Here is a 21,288-nt window from a genome sequence, read left to right on the forward strand (position 1 = left end):
TATTTATAGACATAACTTGTATGCCCTCCTAACGTTAACCTTTACTGGAAAATTGTTTAGAAAATACATTGTCGAAAATGCTGAGCTGATTTTGTCAAAAAAAAAAAAAAACGCACAATACCGTAGTTTATTTCTAGTGGGTTCTCTATTGTAAAGCTACAGCCTCGCAGGTTTTCTAGCTACATATCCTCCTTATTTCATTTTGCTAGTTAACAGATTTTACCTGAAAATTAAAAAAGAATTGTATTCCTAAAACTTCAGAACACTTATTTCATTTTATTGATATACATTCTATCTAGGAAAAAATAATGAAACCACGAGCAGAAAATTTCTCCGATCACGAGAATTCTGATTTCATTAGTGGAAAAATACAAAGACTATTGAATGTAAACAGACTGACTTGGATCAACGAAGTTTAAACCCCCAAATTCGGCCGTTCTAACTAAAACCAAGTTCATCCACCATTTGACCGAGACTTATCTTTGAACGTTGTTGGTGCAACAGTCATTTTCAATGAACTTGGCTATGATCCTCGTTCAACAGTTGAACTTCGTTGGTGCACACGGCCGTTTCAACTCCACAAACCAGTTAAAAACGGATGCGCATGAGGGAGAAGAATCCCCGAAACACTTTTCTGGACGATCATGGCACTGTTCTTGCGTTAAACTGAACTCAAAATCCTAAAAGATCATTGCACGAAAATCGTCGTTCGAACTCCATTGTTGCCAACTGACAGGCTCAAACTAACTTACAATTCCAACCCTCTAATCTTCAAACAAACCTTCAGCGTTGCAGTTACACATTTCACCACTAGAGGGCATACGCTTTTAAACTGATGCGTTACGGTATGGGAACGCTATTTAAATTGAAGTATTCAAAAAATTCCGGCATACCCTTGGTAGATACCAAGTATTGCATATCTCGGAGCATCTACCTTGTTCACCATTTTAGATGCATCATATTAGATTTAACGTAAATTCATCAAATATGAATAGGGACTGTGATATAAGCATCTGATATGAAATTTTTCTCAAAAACTCACTGTCGCAATTGTACTTACCATGCTTTTAAGTTGTTGCTTGTAAACGGGTTAAAAAAAAAAAGAAAGAAAAAAGAGCAAGCAGAAACGTACAAACGACAGAGGGAAACTGAAATATATCTTGTTTTTGGTTGTGGCCTTGTTCATTGCAACGTATTTGTGCTGGCCAGTCAACACGAATATACTCTAGGAGTGGTTTATGCATTTGAATGAAAAACACGCATAAGATATCACATGAATATCACAATAACATGACGGAAACAGACATTTGCACAACAAAACATTCCTCTAGTAAGCTATGTGGTCTCCCCGAACGGCTACACTTGCTGTATCTTTGTTTGGCATTGACTGGATCAGGTAGTCGATGATAACCTGTAGGACATTTCCACACTTATCCAGTAGGACTATTTCCAACTGTTACAGAGTTTCAGTAGTAATACTTCTCCTAAATGTATCTCACAAGTGATCAATGGAATTTAGATCTGGAAATAGCGTTGGCCATATCATCTGTTCGATACCCTCTGCCTCCAGTATCATATATATCACACGTGCTCGATGAGATTGGCATCAACATCCATAAAAATGAAATGATTGCTTATTTCTCCAGCCATAAGGACAAAGTGAGGCCTGAGGATCTCACCTCTGTACAGCTGAGCAGGCAAAGTACCTTTCTGGATGATCTGCAGTGTTATGCGTACCATAACACTGTCCATACCATTATCCTACCATATCCATATTGTGATACTTCCTGCACATGGGATGTGTAATTTCGAGATCCACGTTCCCTCCAGGTAAGAATGCGTCAATTGTGTGGTCGTAAGTTCAAACCCGACTAGTCCGAGAACAAAACAGTGCTCCACTCAACACGTCCAACTCACGATGTTTAGCGGGTCAGTTTTTGCATGCCCTATGCTGTTGAACAGTCCAAAAAATATCATTGGACTTCGTGAATAAAGAGCTCTCCGTAGCCGATTGCGCAGCGTTTAGGTTGACATCCTATTGTCAGTACAAGCCCATACTGCAAGTCAGTTCCACTTTTTGTCTGTTTCTACAAGCCGGTAACACCAAGTAACAATCTTCTCTCGCTGACCTTGTCTGTGGATGACCTCTTCCTGGCCTCCGAATTATTGTTTCCGTGTGTTGAAAGCATGTGCAGAGTCTGGAAATGATATTTCGAAATACGCCGAGGGCTTCAGCTACACCACGTCGTGTCTGCCTGGCTTCCATCCATGCCACAGATTTCGCTAAATCGTGTTGTGCTGCTTACACACGAGCAGCCCATCTCCTCTCACTGCTCGTCAAAGAGGCACTACTAGCATTCCTAAGTGGCCTGATAAGTTTGTCTTCTAGCAAGTTGTGGCTCGTGTCATGTAACGTCACATCTTCATTCGTGAGGACCACTAATCACAAAAGGATTGCTGTGATCAAGGAAACAACTCCCACAATCAAATATATCGGATGTTTTAGTATCCCTCCGTCCTTTTTGCGTTTTCTTGCTTGCTCCTCTGTTTTGACCAGTGTACTGTATATGTTACACATTAGGCCTATGTCGAATTTCAGGAAGTTTCCACTATAATATTGCCCCTCCCCCCAAAGTTCATGTGTTCCCTATTGTATTTATGAATATACAATATTTGGCATAATTTGAATGCAATTTGTCTTAAAATCCTCATATATATATACTTTCTGCATCTGAATGGGCCCCAAATTTACGAAGAAATCAGCGCCCTTGCTCCAAGCAACACTTATTCGTAAGGTCCTTCCAAATTTTCTTGAATTCTTTTGACTGAACAATTTCAAATGATAATGCGATCTTTTACTAAGTCGAAAACACTAGAGTGAATGTAGGAGCGTCCATTTTTCCTGTAAAGCTGTATTTTGTGCCCTATCATCCCTGTAGCAGTTCCAGTATGTAAAAATAAATGGCAACAATACTTCTTCGAAAATATCCCTGTCGATATTTTGAATTGGATTCGTGGAGTTCGTAGAAATATGATACAATTTTGAAACAAAACTCTCCCCGACAAAAAGTTATGCATAAGACAAGTGAACTATTAGTTACGTGCAGCCACTTGACTTCGCTGTAAGTAGTATCGATATAATATATAAATAGTATATACAGACAGATTGATTTAAGTAGTAATTTCTTTTGGCAAAATGCTGAACTAACAAATAGATTCAATAATGAAGTACATACAAACAATACAATCATTTTCATTAACTATATGCGAACAGAAAAGAAAGATTTTAGTAATTTCGTGGAGCTTTCTTTAGTTTTATTTTGTTTAACGATAATGATTGTGTAACTCGACTGCATTATCAGATAAAAGTGATAAACGTATTAACTGATGGGATGCTTGCTTAAATGTATTAACTTATAGAATCTTCGTATAACAAGCCTGAAAACTTGCTTGCTTTAAAGTTAAACAATTATATCCAGCAATATGAACAATATTTGCCTGGTTTACTATGTTTAATCGCCAACAAAAGGCATCGGCGAAAGAGTTAGAATGTGGCCTTTGACTCTGGTGGAAGCAAATTCTTTATCAAGAAGTTTCAAGATAAACGTTACTATTTGTAGCTTTGCATTCGTTGAAGGATTCGACTCTTTCAAGTCGGGTTTCTCAACCTGGGATCGGGACACCTACAGGGCTCGCGAGAATACATGGGAGTTGCGAAGCTGAAAAAGATTAATGTAATTAGCACCTAGTAGCGACAAAATATATGTTTAAACATTATTTATATTAAATAAAATTTTAAACAAATAGAGAATTGTTGAGGAATAAAGCTGGTGAGAAACTACATACTGAAATACAAGAAAAATAAAACTTACAATGAGCGATGAGCAGCAATAATTAAAAACTTATTACAAGCCGAAAATTACTTATGGGGATCATAGGAAAGAATATATGAAAAAAGGAGCTCGTGATGTGAAATAGGTTGAGAAAACCTGCTTTGAGGAATCAGGGATGCTACTGGTTGGAGAAGAATCGGCACATTAAAATCAGGTACGTTCTGCAAAGATGTGTATCGGATAGTAGAAGATAAGAATTCAAGATACATATGGCAAATAAATATTTAACCAGTCAATTTTAAGATAAAATAGCTGAAATGCTCTTTCTCCACAGGGGGGAGAATAGGTTTGCGGAAAATATTTCAACTATCTTCCCCACTATTCTGTATGGCCGCAAAGGAGGTATTTTAATACAAGAACTTCCATTGACCAAATCTTTCATTGCTGCTGCAGTTTGAATGTGTTTAAAAGTAAAAAAGAAAAGTGGTCGCTATGGAAAGCAAACAATTAATCCACTGTCGCTAAATTTTAGTCCATATACCAAAAATAATCAAAATCGATGCAAAACTCTAGGAGTAGTTAGTTCGCTGTAAAACACCGATGGTTTCAATTTTATTTATAATAATACTTTTAAGTACTGTTGAATAGAATTCCTGCAATATTACCGAGCAAGACTCAAGGATTCTTCTTTTGCATTAACACGTTACCTCGAATACTACTCCAAGTTAAGATCGAAAGTGTTAGTTATTTCATTATGGTGTTAATTATTTCATTATTGTGTCTCACTTCATTATGGTGTTAATTATTTCATTATTGTGTCTCACCTTCTTAACAAATGTCGTGTTTCTTAGTTTTATTTTATTCATATCAGAATTGTTAATTATGGCCATACAGTTTAATGAGAATTTATAATCTTAAATTGTTTCTGTGTATTCTTAATTAGGCTCTTTATTCTTATTTTTCAGTGGCAAACGTTGGTAAGCTATATATTGGATAAAAACACGAGTTAACAGAAAAACAAACGTCACCATCACGTTAACTCCAGTCCTCTCCAATTACTATAAGAACACTTCACACTTGAATTTGTCCTATCAACACACACATTAGTCCTTTTGAAAAATTTCACATGGCCTGGGAACGATGTTGAAGTAGCTCGAATGACATACTGATCAAGTCCTCTTAAGTTTGGTGTGTACTAAAGTAATTTGTAACATACATATGTGATCAAAAGTATCCGGACACCTGGCTGAAAATGACTTACAAGTTCGTGGCACCCTCCATCGGTACTGCTGGAATTCAATATGGTGTTGGCCCACCCTTAGCCTTGATGACAGCTTCCACTTTTGCAGCATACTTTCAATCAGGTGCTGAAAGGTTTCTTGGGGAATGGCAGCCCATTCTTCACGGAGTGCTGAACTGAGGAGAGGTATCGATGTAAGTCGGTGAGGCCTAGCACGAAGTCGGCGTTCCAAAACATTCCAAAGGTGTTCTATAGGATTCAAGTCAGGTCTCTGTGCAGGTCAGTCCATTACAGGGATGTTATGGTCCTGTAACCACTCAGCCACAGGCCGTGCAGTATGAACAGGTGCTCGATCGTGTTGAAAGATGCAATCGCCATCCCCGAATTGTTTTTTAATAGTGGGAAGTAAGGTGCTTAAAACATCAGTGTAGGCCTGCGCTGTGAGTGTGCTACGCAAAACAACAAGGGGAGCAAGCCCCCTCCAAGAAAAACACGACCACACCAAAACACCACCACCTCCGAATTTTACTGTTGGCACTAGGGATGGCCAGAACCGGTTCCTGGTGGAACCCGTTTTCGGGTCTAAACGGATCTGGTTTTAGAAGATCCGGTTCCGGAACCGGTTTTTCGAATACAGGTCTGGAACCAGTTCTTCGGGCCAGGTCTGGAACCGGTTCTTCGGATTCAGGTTTGAAACCAGTTCCCAAGATCCGGTTCTGGAACCGAATTTTCGGATCCACGTCTGGAACCGGTTCCGAAACCGGATCTCCAAGAATCGTTCCGCTGGAACCGAAACTTTGTGACCATCCCTACGCTAAACCCGAGCTGCTGGCAGGCGCCCAGGCGGCGGCCGCTTGTCTAATTTGGCTAAATAAACTGGGTAACTGGCAAACTCATTGGCTAAACAGGCAAACTGGCCAACTCATTTGGCTAAACACCCACTGGTGGACCAAAATTTTTTTCTGGGGCACAAGCGGGTCTGGGCGGGGAGGGCACAAGAGCATTTTTTTTGCAGTGTTTTGAAGGTGAACTTTGTGCCTCATTTACGGGTGTTTGGGGACTTTCGGATCCAGGTCTGGAACCGGTTCCTAAGATCCGGTTCTGGAACCGGGTTTTCAGATCCAGATCTGGAACCGGTTCCTGAGATCCGGTTCTGGAACCGGGTTTTCGGATCCAGGTCCGGAACCGGTTCTGAAAACCGGATCTCCGAGAACCGGTTCCGCCGGAACCGGAACTTTGTGGCCATCCCTAGTTGACACTACACACGCTGACAGATGACGTTCACCGGGCATTCCCCATACCCACACCCTGCCATCGGATCGCCATATTGTGTAGCGTGATTCGTCACTCCCCAATTCCACTGTTCAATCGTTCAATGTTGACGTTCCTTACACCAAGCGATGCGTCGTTTGGCATTTACCTGCGTGATGTGTGGCTTATGAGCAACCGCTCGACCATGGAATCCAACTTTTCTCACCTCACGCCTAACTGTCATAGTACTTGGAGTGGATCATGATGCAATTTGAAATTTCTGTGTGATGGTCTGGATAGATGCACTTTACAACCCTCTTCAACTGTCGGCGATCTCTTGTCAGTCAACAGACGAGGTCGCTCTGTACGCTTTTGTGCTGTACGTGTCACTTCACGTTTTCACTTCACTATCATATCAGACACAGTGGACCTAGGGATGTTTAGGAGTGTGGAAATCTCGCGTACACACTTCTGACAGAGACACCCAATCACCTGACCACGTTCGAAGTCCGCGCATTCTGCTTTCTCACGATGTCTAATGACTACTGAGGTCGCTGATAATGAGTACCTGGCAGTAGGTGACAGCACAATGCACCTAATATGAAAAAAGCTGTTTTTGAGGGTGTCCGGATACTTTTGATCACATAGTGTACAATAGCTTGAAAACAATTAAGTATATAGTTAAAACTCTTGCATTTGTTGCCTTCGGGGGAAAAATATTCGAAAGTTTGATATTAAGCGCCCCTAATCCTAGTGTTGCCACGAGACGAGACATTTCTAGTGTCTCGTCTCGTTTACGAGACGAGACGGGACGTCTCGTGAAATGTCTCGTCTCGTGTCGTGTTTCGAAAATGAAAACGCTGGCGGGAATGGCCAAGATTGAAATTGCCAGTGGTCATATAGATTGCAAAAGGAAAATCCTCTTTGTGAGAAAACATGTTGAAAAACCTTCATAGAAAAGTGTCCCCTGCCTATTGAATGAAACAATCGTGATACATGAGCTTCCAGGAATATCATCCTTAATGTCTTGTCCCCAATTCCCCTTGCTGTAAACTGAGGAATTCTCATTTATTTATTTCTGGCTGAAATGATGACAAACAAAATCAAAGACAGGGAAGATTTTTACAAGGTCAAGAAATCGAACTACCACCAACATCTATTCAATTTGAAAACTGGGTAAGGTCTACACTCATTACAGGCTGTAGTTGACAGTTCTGGCTGAGATGGCGGAAGAGAACAGAACAGACTACACTTGTCTTTATTCTCTGGTGGCGGTATTCTTTTTGCTATATGAACCGAAAACGGCAATTAAAGTGTCATCCTACGACTAAAATTTTGTCTTCTCTCTCTCTCTCTCACACACACACACACCCACACATACTCATAAAAACATACTTTTACCATTTTACCAATCGCTCGCTTATTATACAGCAGTCATGTTGTAAAATTCACCTCTTCGTTTGGAAGGCGGGCGAAGGACAAAGAAAGCAAAGATATTATCGACGAACCCTTCAAATTGTTTGCTTTCAGCAAATTTATGATACTAACAATAACACTTTAGGTGAAGAGGTTTTACAGGGGGACCTTCGTTTTTGTTACGCGGAAATGTTTGATCTGACCAGAGTGCGAAATTGCCCTCTGTTTCCATGTTGAGAGGAGTGGAATACTTCCCTTTCCTAGTGAATATTCATTAGAGCCTGAATTATCTTCAGAAATTCTTTCTTACAGGCATATAAAACCTCTCGAACTTGATAAGTTTAAAGAACATTTGGTATAATATTCATGGAACTCCGTTGAAAGCAGATCATGAGAATGATCAAAATTCGAACATTGGAGAACATAATTAAAAGAAAAGAAATAGGGTACCCAAATCATATTTTTAAACCTGCTATAAAATGTATATCCTATATTTTTACTAATTATTTACTCCCATGAAAGTATCCTGGAGAGGATATTCTCTCCAATTTTTTCAGACTGAAATCCTTTTATCCCGTACGATTTTCTTCCTGACACTATACGAAAAAACAAATGTTGTTAAAATCCATACACATGACCCTTCCAGGACTCAACCCGGGGCCTTCAAGCCATGGTCTATCGCCGCAGACCGCTCGGCTTGGTATGAAGATGTACGTTGTATGATTGGCCAAAATGGCCAACCAAAAATCAACTTTTTTTTTTGGCCACTAGCTAATCTGGCTGTACTGTCATGAGTTTGTTACACAAACGGGGCAACCACCACATAGTAGCACACACACCCCGGTTATGAGAACAGATTTGAACCATGGAGGTGAAGACTGGCCCCAAGCATTCTTTCGTCCGATGTGTCGTTCAGCTCCCATTATTATGGCACTTTAAGTAGAGCTTACTGTGAAGTAACATATAAAATTTCAATCAAATACTTTCCATTACTCAATAAAATTATTTGGTTCCGAGCTTTTTTTTTAAATAATAATTGCAACAAATCTAAACATGCTAAAATGGAAAGTAGTTTTTAGATTGTTATGGGTTAACACTGTGAAACCTAAAGGCTGGAATATATGAAATCAAAGGGTACACACATATCTATCTATCTATTTATCTATATATCTTTTCATCTCTCTGTCTCTCTCTCTCTCTCTGTATATATATATATATATATATATATATATATATATATATATATATATATATATATATATATATATATATATATATATATATATGGTGGGCCATTTTAATTAATCCACGGAAATATCTGAAAAATGATAAAACATAGAAGAAATGTTTCAAGTACACGTTATATATTGCTAAGGGGGAAACCCAATTCCGCCAAAAGTACCCCTCCCCGCCCCCCCTAAATGGGGGTGACGGGGGTAACTTTGAAATGTCAAATGGGAACATGGGTCGAATAATACCTCGTTCGAAAGGTCTTGGAAAACTGAGTAACGCTGTACCAAAAGATGTTCCATATTGTGCACCGGTTTCAAAATGGCCGCCATAATATGGTTCGGAAACTAAAGTACCCATAGTGTGAAAACCATGGAAGGTAAATGAATGGAACAAAATTGAAATACGTAAATATCATAGGGCATATCGAACGGTGTGGTCCCTGTGATCCCAGTGGCCTCCCTAAAGGGGTCTTGGGGGCTAACTTCAAAATTTCAAATAGTAACATGAGTCGAGTGGTATCTCGTTCGATAAATCTTGCAAAATCTAACATATTGCAGGAGAAAACGATTGATGTGAAATGGCAGTGTTCTCAAAAGGCCGCCGAAACATAGTATCCGTGTCAGAGAAAAGGTTTAGTACCCGTAGTATTAAAGCGATTGGAGATAAATCAACAAAAGAAAAACTGGAGTAGCTAACTGACGTAAGGCACATCGAGAGGTGTTGTCGCGGTGACTCCAAGGGCCAACTGAAAGGTATCCGGGGCCAACTTGAAAATTTCAAATAGCAGCTTGAAGCGAGTAACATCACGTTACATAGACAAATGAATATCAAACAGCTTCTGTAAGAAAATTTTCGACATGATACACCGTTTTCAAAATGATCGCAAAGACATGGTGACTGTGTCTAAGAAAACGTCTAGTGCCCATAGTATGAATACGGTTAGACATAAATGAAAATAACGAAAATTAAATAGGAAAACCACGGAGGCGTTCCAAGGCTCGAGAAAAATACAACAGAGACAAAAATATTAGAGTAAAATTGCCATAATGTATAGAGAGAAATCCAAGTCCTGCAAAATAATCTCTCCCTACGTTCTGTATGTGAGTGGGGTGGAAAGTAAAGTGAAAGTTCAAACGAGAACTCTACTTTAATTCGTAAATTAAGGCTAACCTTACAAATAGGTATGGTGTGGTTGAAACATTTGTTTGTAAGGATGACGCTATAGTGACTAAAAAAAGAGAAACTTTTATGCAATGCGTGCTGGTTATTCAGAAAGCATTTCGGGGATATACGTACACACCGTTTCGTCCCTCAAGCTCACAATATGACATGAATGCTAATAGTTAATCAATATGTAACTGTGGCCATCAGCGTTAACTTAGTGCACCAATTCTCTATGCATGAAGTCTGCCGTCCAAACAGCATTGGGTAGGTCAAGCGTACGCCCGAACCGTTGTCCGGTCGGACATTGAAATTTTGAAGTTAGCCCACAAGACCACTTTAGGGAGGCCACTGGGATCACAGGGATTACATCATTCGATATGCCCTATGATATTTACGTATTTCAATTTTGTTCCATTCATTTACCTTCCATGGTTTTCGTACTACGGGTACTGGAGTTTCCGAACCATATCATGGCGGCCATTTTGAAACTGGTGCACAATATGAAACATCTTTTGGTACAAAGTTACTTAGTTTTCGAAGGCCTTTCGAACGAGGTATTACTAGACCCATGTTCCCATTTGATATTTCAAAGTTACCCCCCGTTACCCCCATTTGGGGGGGGCAGGGAGGGGTACTTTTGGCGGAATTGGTTTTCCCCCTTAGCAATATATAACGTGTACTTCAAAAATTTCTGCTATGTTTTATCATTTTTCAGACACTATAAAGCAAGTGGGCTGATAGTATACGATAGTGTCGGGGATGGTGACACCTTTACAACAAACTTTACGACAACTTGGAGAAAACACACACATTCGAAAAATGAAATGAAATGAAATCTTTGAGTTTTACGTCCCACGATTATGCCGGTTAGGCTAAAGGAGACAGTGATGATGAATAATGAATGAAATGGTAGAATGAAGAAAGTGCTAGGAAACGGGAGAACCCTGAGAAAACCCACGCACATGGTGTTTGTCCACCACAAAGTTCACTTGGCGGGACTGGGATCGAACCCGAGACCCCAAGCACCGGAGGTGAACGCTCTACCACTGAGCCACTGCGGTCCCCACACACATTCAATATTTGTCCATCACAAAGCTCACATGGCACTAACCGAGATCGAACCGACTACCACATACACTAGAGGTGAAGGCTTCACGGTGTAGCTGCCGTGACATTTCTTGTCTTGTGTGTTCTGGGTAATACTTGTAACTTAGTTGTATCTTGATTAGCATGGTGCAGCCTGCTACATTTTACTTTCGTTCCCACGGTATGCTGCTATATTTTTTACGAGACAAACGAGACGAGACGGGATAGAACCTCTCGAAACGAGACGGGACGAGCACATTTTTTCAAGACGAGACATGCTTTGTCTCGTCTCGTGGCAACACTACCTACTCCCATTTGATGAATTTACGTTGAATGAAATATGGCACATAAAATCGCAGACTAGGGTATTTGCTATGCACCAGAGGTACAGTATTTAGTAAACAGATAGAAAACATATGGCTGCATTCTTCTTCTGCCGAATTTGTGAACACTAGGAATGGTCCACACTTTTGAATCACCTCCTGCAGCGAAGTTTAGAACCTGATTTAAATGTGCGCTTCCGACGGTTCATCTGAGGATCAGAATAGAGTATTACCCATGTAACATTAGATGTAACATACAAAAGTGTCCTTTGTAAATTAGGTATAGCTGTACAAAAGGCACGTGCACATCTGTACTAATACAAAAAAGACTTTTTCAACAACGTTCAGGGACATCCCTTTGTGATTATCTTCGTAAAATTTGCGGATCCCAACGCAAAAAAAAGTAAATGTCATTGTTAATGCAAATCACTACGGAATAGGGCCTCAGAAGCAGATCTTTCACACATGAAATTATTCATTAGCAACTGATAAATATTGAACAGCATCTTTTCATACGTGTTGTAGTGTCCGCTGTTACTGTGCTATATACGAGTGGTTACATTACACGAGTCTAAAATTTAGAAAACCTCTATTTAGAAGAGAGGTATTTTAAGGTTACTATGCAGAGCTGTCGACCATTAAATTCAGTACGTAGTATACATGTTTCTTAAAATAAAATAATAATAATAAAAAGAAACATTAGCATTATTTGTAGACAGGAATCATAGTCGTTTATGAAAAGCGACGAAATAAGAATTGGTAATGCAAAAGATGTGATCTGAGTACTACTAAAGACCATTATATACAGTAAACTCAATATGTATGAATAATGCCACCTATTCAGTTGTAAATATGATATTCATTGCTTTATATCAAATATTGTGGGAAGTTAAAACTCTATTGTTATGGCACTAAGCTAGATCAAGATAAAGACGGCTAAGGTTTTAATACGGAAATTGGGGGCCGGGAGTAACATCTTAAGAGCGACACTTCCTTCACCTGAGTTTAATCTTCTCCCGGATCCCATCCATCTTCCTGTAACGAGCTGGAAAAACAAACTGACGTCACGTCTCCATTTTTGCCCTTTCTCCCACCCGAATGCTCGCTTTCCCAGGGTGGCACGTGACACCCTATACTAGCACGCACATCACGCGAAGTCCCCAACACAAGTTTCCATAACCGGCACTTAAAGCCTTTATTGCTAGAATGAAGAATTCAAAGGAAGAAATAAAGAACACCATTTCAAAAAACAAAAGTTTTAGGTTTGTTGTAATTAAAATTTAACATCCAAGACATTTATAGCACCAAATGCAAAAATGTTCTAAGGCTATCGTAATTTGCTTGCAATATAGATTAACCCTATCAAATATTTCAGGTCAACGTATTCATAATGAAATGAATGTATGTTAAACTGCATTTTATGAACACATATGATAAAATATATATAATACAATAAGATAAAATAGCAACACCAGTTCGATAAATAGACTCAGAATGCATGTATGTGGGCCGCATTCCACCCACACACACTGTATGAAAAAGTCCCTGCACTTTGGGAACGTGAAAATATGATGCAATTTCGGCACGCCGAATGCTTTCACTTTTATTCTTTTAACACGCTGAACATATATGATACAGCCCTTCCCCCTCCACCCCTTCCCCGCATCTATACTAGTTTGGGCGTGAATTTGTGGTGCACTAGCCCCATGTTTGATTCCAGGTAGGAGAGCACAGAAATGTAATTTCACAATCATTCATTTTCATTAATCATCAGTTCCTTTTAGCCTAAAGAGCATAACCGCGGAACATTAAGCTATAAAACACTTCATTTTTACGTACCCGCACAGATTTTTACAAATTTGTTGAGAAACTGGAAAACAATGAACTGACAACTCTCAAGAAAACAACGCAGCGTACTACGTTCAACATAGTTTCTCATCCTAATATGAAATTTCCTTCAAAAACACACACACTCAAATTTGGAGTCACCAAGAATACCAGATTATTTTTATGTAGGGATGGCCACAAAGTTCCAGTTCCAACAGAACCGGTTCCAGACCTGGATCCGAAAAACCCGGTTCCGGAACCGGTTCTAGACCTGGATCCGAAAACCCGTTCCAGGACCGGATTTTAGGAACCGGTTCCAAACCTGGATCTGAAAACCCGGTTCCGGAACCAGACCTTAGGAACCGGCTCCAGACGTGGATACAAAAGCTCCCCAAAGACCCGCAAAGGAGGCACAAAGTTCACCTTCAAAACACAGCAAAGAGGACCATGTGCTTGTGCCCTCCCCGCCCAAACCCGCTTGTTTCCTCAGAATTTTTTGGTCCACCAGTGTTTACCCGAATGAGTTTGCCAGTTGCAACTGACATTTTTGGGCCACTTGCTTGTTTTGATGTTTAAATAATGCTTTTTCATTTATATATTGTTTTATATCCGTATATTGGTATTTATTTATTTATTTTAATGTATTATTGTTATTAGGTTAAGAAATCTAGATCTGGACATTGGGTGATTAATTATTATTAATAAGAATTGTATGTAATTTTAATCTATCTATTAAAATGCTACAGTAACCTTAGCTTTCAAACCTTTGATTTACGGTTATTTGTGATTTCACGTTTATAACAGACAAATATTTTTAAAACAGTGTACTTTAAATAAATTGCTTAAAGGGGGCGGATCCACTACGTAGTTTGTATCAGTGTCAAGAGAGGTCACCTGCGTAGGTCGCTTCTATCGCCTGTAGTGAACTCAGTTGGTTCTTGCATCTCAAAGTGTTTCCATCTCAACATACGGAACAGGCCAGTTTTTTTTTTTTTTTTTCACTTTGTAGATTTTTTCAGATTTATTAACATCGGCGTTATCGACTTTTTCCCCTGTCTTTCGTCGATGACATTTCCAAGTGGCGTCTGTTCATTTTTTTAAATTTATTGTAAAAAATTCGCTTTTAAGTGAAAGGATTTCATGATATTGGTTTTCTGCTCGATTCTAGGCAATAGGTTAAGGAATATGTTTTCAGTGTTTTCGCGTTATTTATTGTTCTAATGGAAATGTTGCACATATTTTATGTTGATCGCTTCGTTCAGCACTAAAGAATGTTCATTTATGTCATAGCCTACTGTTAAAAATTGTACATTTGTCGCATGCTTACAACGGTGCCAGGAACGTAGCTAGGAGAGAACAGGGGGCCCACGGACTCCCAAAAAGTTGGCTTAGCCCTCCAAATATTTATTTAAAATTATTTATATGGAGCCCATTTGCTAATATGGCTTCCCAAAATCAGAACTCTAACTACGTTCCTGAACGGTATCAAAAATCAGAATTTCTAATGTACACTCATGTCCAAAATTATTGTCGCATGTCTATAAATATGTTGTTCTAGGAATAAAATTTGATAACAAATCCGTCCAGTATTTCTTACAATGTTAGTATGTGTATATGTGGCAAATTTCATGTCAAAAGAGCAGTAAATAGGAACAGTAAAACGAAAATAAAATTGCCTTGTCCATTTAGCAACATTTTATTTTACTCATTATAATTCTCATATTTATAATTCTTTTCCTATGAAATTTACCACAAACATACATTTCCCGATTATACACATAGTATCAGTATTTAAAGCAACCTGCAAAATCATTATCAAATTATATTCTTACAAGAAGGTATTTATAGATATGCGACAATAATTTTGGACATGAGGGTACATAGACCCCCTTTGCTTGGCACAAGGATATAAAGCAGTTCTAGAGATGTTAATTTGATACTATTCAAGGTAACAGTCTACTAGAGATTAATTTGATTTTAAGGTCTTCTACTTGGTCTAGTATCTAACACACTTGCCTTCGGAGCTCGCTATCCAGGGTTCAATTCCGGTAAGAGATAGGGTACAGTAGAACAAAAAAATGTTCAGATACCGCTAAAGGCAGTAGATCTCCTGCAGCCACCATAGAATAAGAGTAAAGCGTTAAAATTTAAAAATACTGATTTTCTTGATTTTTAATTTAAAAAAGATTATCCCAACTGGTCACTAACTGCCTTGTAGAATCTTATGCCTTAGCCACTAAGCTTATTTCTGAGCACGAGCGCACCCACGGGTTACTCCGCTTACACCAGACCCTCAAAAACAATAACTCAAAAGATTCCGTACACTTCCGTAATAAAACCACACTTCCTTAGCAGATAAATTGTTGGTGTATTCTCATAATTTGATTTTACATTTCATCTGTACTATAAATCCTAATCTTTTTTTTAAAAAAATAATCTAATTCTATCATAGGGAAGTTTGATAAAATTTTAAATATGTATAGTTTTTTCAAGTGCAGAATCGTTTCAATATTATATACAAGCACTGTCTTGTAGTACTGGACACCTCAATACAAAAAATTCTGGCTGCGCGTCTGTGTCCGAGTAAGTCTGAAGATAAATATTTTTTAGATGTATAAAGTACTATTTATAAATGAATTCAGGGAAAGGGTTTTTCTCCTCCCCCTTTCCTACCACACAACAGTGTATCTAAGTCAGTGTTGGGTAAGTTACTTGTAAAAATGTAACGCGTTACAAGTTACTTTACTTTCTCTTAAAATGTAACGCGTTAGTAACGCGTTACTTGCCTCAAAAAAGTAACTGTTACTTTACTTCGAAAGTAACGCGTTACTAACGCGTTACTTTTAGGTCCGAAACTCTGAATATATGGAAAAAATCTTATTACTTCAGTTTTCCGTACTGCTATTACTACCGCTATTATTATTATTATTATTATTATTATTATTATTATTATTATTATTATTATTATTATTATTATTATTGCACGTTCTGAATCGATTTATGTAGATGCAAGGACAAATTTTTACTTGACAACTATATGAACATTTTAATGTAATGCAACATTGACTAAAATGCCATACTGCGTTACTCATAGGGATGGGTACGAGTGAATTCGAGCAAGTTTTCTTTGAAACTCGATTCGACTAGAAACAGACATCTTTGAGCTCGACCCGAGAACTCGGCTTGAAAAATTTCCTCCGACTCGACTCGAATTCGGGTCGAGTTTCGAGTCGAGTCGAGTCAAATCTGGTGTATAGTTTCGAGTACTCTCTTCAAGTATCTTACATAGACAATATAATTATTATCAATGGTACTACTACTACTACAACTTCTTCTTCTTCTTCTATTATTATTATTATTATTATTATTATTATTATTATTATTATTATTATTATAACAATGTGTATAAACATGAAAGATAGGCGGTTTATATATGAATACTTAAAAAGTAGTTGATTGCCAACCTCGGCAGTCGTGAAGTCTAGGAGTAAAGGATATTGTTCACGAGCTTCTGAATTTGGGTTGAGGGCCTAGGTTGGGTATTCGGGCTCGAGCCAAACGTTGTTAAAAGTTATAGAGCACTGGCCAAATATCTTCAAAAGTGCTCGGCCCGGGTTTAGAATTGTCAACGACTCGAGCAGATCGGCTCACAGCTCATTCACTATCGACTCAAACCGAGAAGTGAGCTGAGCCAACAACTCACCCAACCGAGTCCGCTAGAGCCCTTCGCTCAGTTGAGTCGAACCGCAGATGGCTTATCCCAACCACGCCAGCTCGAGCCGATGGTTCACCCCAAGCGAGCCGGCTCGAGCCATCGGCTTACTTAAGGCGAGCCGAGCTAAGCTTGTTATGAAAAATCTCTTGTAGTTTCGCTATCGAGACGAGACGAGATGCGAGCAGTGTCCCCTCTCGTGAGCAACACTAAAAGTATTCCATATTACTGCTTAGCTTACATTTCTCATTGTTTTCGCTTTCCAGTGCAATCAGCCCATGATTTCAAAACGAGTTAAAACGAGCGAGCCACTTATCAAAACTTGACTCGACGCCAAAAACAGTGAATCGGTTCAGAACTCGACCCGAGAATATTACTTTTGACTCGACTCGAAACTCGACTTGGATTCGAGTCAAGTTTTAGCTTGACTCGTGCCCACCCCTATGCGTTAGAAAAAATGCTTGCTTATTATTATTCTGCTAAACTAATTATGTAATAATAACAATGTTGCTAAGTAAAATTGAAAATACAGAATATAAAGAAACATTACACTACAACTGACGAAATGAGAACACGTGAACTGGGGGTGAATCAAAATCGCCAAAAACTCAAAATCGATTCATGCTTTTTAAAGCTAGTCGTTCCAAACTCTATAATCAACGGGATTTTAGGATATGCAAACTGATCTAAAAGAACCCTAATATTACATACCATCAACATTACATGAATAAAGTAGGCCTGGTAATCAGAACACCGTTTATTCATATTAAACCCTTACTGAATGTCGTTCATTATGGCACCCTAATTGTTGATAAATATTTCCCGCCGGGGCACCACTTTACTTTTAAATTCTGTTCAGCAGTGGCGTACTTACGATTTTGTTTCAGTGGGGCTTTGCCTGAAAATGTGAAAATTCTGCAAGATATTTTATATACTTTACTATAGTAAGTAAGATTTCGGGGGGGGCTTAAGCCCGGAAGCCCCACCTCTAAATACGCCACTGCTGTTCACCATCATCTTCAGCTTTAAGAAAAAGTATTGTTTCAAATGTTCGAACGATAAAATATTTTTTTCTCCATCTTTATAAAAACAACACCATTCAAAGTAAAATAGACTACCAGTACCATTGCACTTGTAGTTCACTCACTGAATGTATTGACTTGGAGCTGTCAAAATCTAAGACAAAATCTTCCAGATGCTTGCAATCAGTACACGTGATTTCCCTGAGGCTGTCCTCATTTTCCAAAAGCAGCAAGTGGCACTATATTTTGTTATGTAAATAAACGAATCAAATTGTATCTATGAATGTATTTGCAAGCCTACCAACATAAAGTTCGTAAGGCGAAACGGGAAAATGCACATCGAGATTTCCCGTTCCGCCTTGCATTAAGATGAAAAGTGATAACAGGTTTTACATGCTAATTTCATTGCTAGAGGTCATAAGGCGAAACGGGAAAAGGCGAACAGTGCAGGAATTGTCGGTCACTGACATCGTTCATGCTCCATTGTTCCATTCTGAGAAATTCACTTACAGGAAAGAAACGTTTGTTTCCGAAAAAAAATATACATATATTGTAGTTACTCATCCGAAATGTAACGCGAAAAAGTAACGCAAACTAGGTACGTTACTTAAAAATTTGTAACGCGTTACCGTTACAGTTACTTTGGAAAAAATGTAACGCGTTACTAGGAAACGTTACTTAAAAAGTAACGCGTTACAAGTAACGTGTTACTTGCGTTACGTTACTTCCCAAGACTGATCTAAGTAGCAATTTGTACCAACTAGAGATCACCAGTGTAAGAATATAAAAATAGTTTGTGCTGGCAGGGTCAGAAACAAGAGAATGTCATTCTCCCCCACCTATCCCAGTTGGGTTGGAGACCGAGGTGTTTGGAATCTTGGCTAAGATAATTTCCGCTAGTCTAAATTGTGAATCAGCTAGTACAAAAAATGTACTGGAAAAGGAAAAGGTATTGTGGTTATAAAATTTCATCCCTTCACTTCAGCTGTTGCTTTTGGCAATGAGATAATATCGAGTTCGCAGAAGGAAGTCTGCAAATGGGAACAGCTCTTCGATCTTCTCTTCCGTGGTCAATAAACCCCACCCCCATTTGCAGTGACCTTCACGAAAGAATATTTCTGCTTCAGAAGAAAATTATTGGTTGCTTTGTCCATTCATCTGTGAAAGCTTTCAGGAATGTTTCGGAGCTCATTTGGGTGTTTCATATGAACATATTTCGCGAAAAATTCACACAGCCAGGAGTGGAAGCGGAAACTATTGAAAGCCCTGTTGGCGGTAGGTGTTCCCAATCTCCACAGAATGTATACTAACAAAAATTATATTACTTGTGCTCATAAAAGAATGCCAAGTTGAACTTTTGATTTTATGTTTAGCGTCCCTTTGAGCAGCGAGGCTAAATGAGACGTAGATATACAACTCCTGAAATCCGAAGATTATCGTTCAATGTACTCCCACCGGGAATCGAACATGGGATCCCGTTCACATCGCACATAATAGCCATTAGACCCCAAATAGAACGTGGATAGCAAACAAAACGATTCATTTCCTGTCTTCACAATGATTAGTAGGGTGAAATAACAACTTACAAACATTATTTTAAAAAGAATGTGGTTAGTTGAATATATAGATAAAATATTCGTCGGCTTCACCCCTAGATCTCCCAGTTTGCTCGGTTTACGGCCTCTCAGTTCATGAATCTAGAACCATATTTAATTTCATTTGGGGCTTCGCCCTCAGCCTCCCTTATCCCTTCTGATCGGCCAACGGCCTTGCATCTGATAAACTTGCAAGCACACTGAATTTTATTTCAGATCCGGAAATTCGCTCCGTGTACGGCCTCGCATCTCATTAGGCGTTTACTCGACCTCATAATCCTGCAAGCATATTAAATTTCAGTTGTAGTTGCCAAAGGATTAGCTCCAACCCAGGTTTGCAGGTTGAGTACGTGGGGGCTTCGCCCTCAGATCCAGGGGCGTAAATAAGGGCCCCGTAGACCCTGCATTGCGGGCGGTCTCAAGCCATTAGGGGCCCCCAAATCACGAAGTGGGAAGTAGGGAAGGGGGCCCACTCCACCCTGTCTGCGGGAGGGCCCCCCAAGCCTTTAGTTACGCCACTGCTCAGATCCCCTACATTTGCTCTGCCTATGGTGCTTCATATCATACAACTGCACATTTCCCGAATTTTTGTTCAAATTCCAAGTTTCATGTCTCTAACATGCCGGGGTTCCGAGATTTGAGCATCTTTTCTTCCCGTCTCTTTTCTTTCCTTCTAGGATATACATAAAAACGCTTAATAAGTATCTAATAATCTCCATTGAAAAGTCTAAATACCACATTCCATGTTTCTAACCTTCAAAGATTCCAAGATATCGACATCTTATTATAAGAATTACAATGTAGCTCTTTTCTTCTACTTTCACTAAAATATCAAAAAATGCTGAAACATGTATTAATTTATTTTAAATGGGAAATCCCAATACCAAATTTCAAGTCTCTAACCCGGAGTGAACATCTTATTATAGTAATTGTATTCCACGTCCATTTTTCTTGCCGCCCTTTTTCTTCCTTCTGGGCTATATTTTTTTTAAAAAAAGCACTGAAATACGTACTACATTATTTTAAATGAGAAGTTCAAATACGAAATTCTATGTTTCTAACCCTCAGAGTTTCCGAAATATTGGCAAGATACGAATTGAAGCTCCCATTCGATTTTCCTTTTCTCCCCTTCCTATTTTCCTTTCCCTTCCGCCATTTTCCTTTTCTTCCCTCCTCTCCGCCCCATCTAAACATCACAAAACGCTAAAAACATGTCAAATGATTTTCAATGAGAAATGCAAATATCAAATTTAAAGTATCTAACGTCACGAGATTCGGTAATATTTCCATTTTATTAAAATATTTCCCACACCATTTCCCCTCTTTCCCTGTCGCACTTCCAAAAATCATTGCTTAGTGGTACTCTACGTTACAAATCCTATATATTGTCCTTTTTTTTTTTTTTTTTGACTTCTGTATGGTTTAGTTTTTATTTCCTTCCTATATAAGTCACTAAATTTGTTCACCACTCCAGAAGCTGCATTGTATCCATGCCCATAAGTTCTTTTGCTCCACCCTCCGTCCACGTATACAGTTATCCATGGTATACCATCTGGATCTACATGGCCATTTTCAATCGCTAATCT

General features: G+C 38.9%; 1 protein-coding gene across 4 annotated transcripts in view; it reads right to left on the reverse strand.

Annotated features, from left to right (window-relative positions):
* Positions 1-21,288, reverse strand: part of LOC145693155 (Fanconi anemia group J protein homolog) — a 532,733-nt gene that overhangs the window by 457,676 nt on the left and 53,769 nt on the right. The gene's annotated exons all lie outside the window — the stretch shown is intronic.

Source organism: Thermobia domestica, chromosome 8, assembly GCF_964235325.1.
Source record: "Thermobia domestica chromosome 8, izTheDome1.hap1.1, whole genome shotgun sequence".
NCBI lineage: Eukaryota > Metazoa > Arthropoda > Insecta > Zygentoma > Lepismatidae > Thermobia > Thermobia domestica.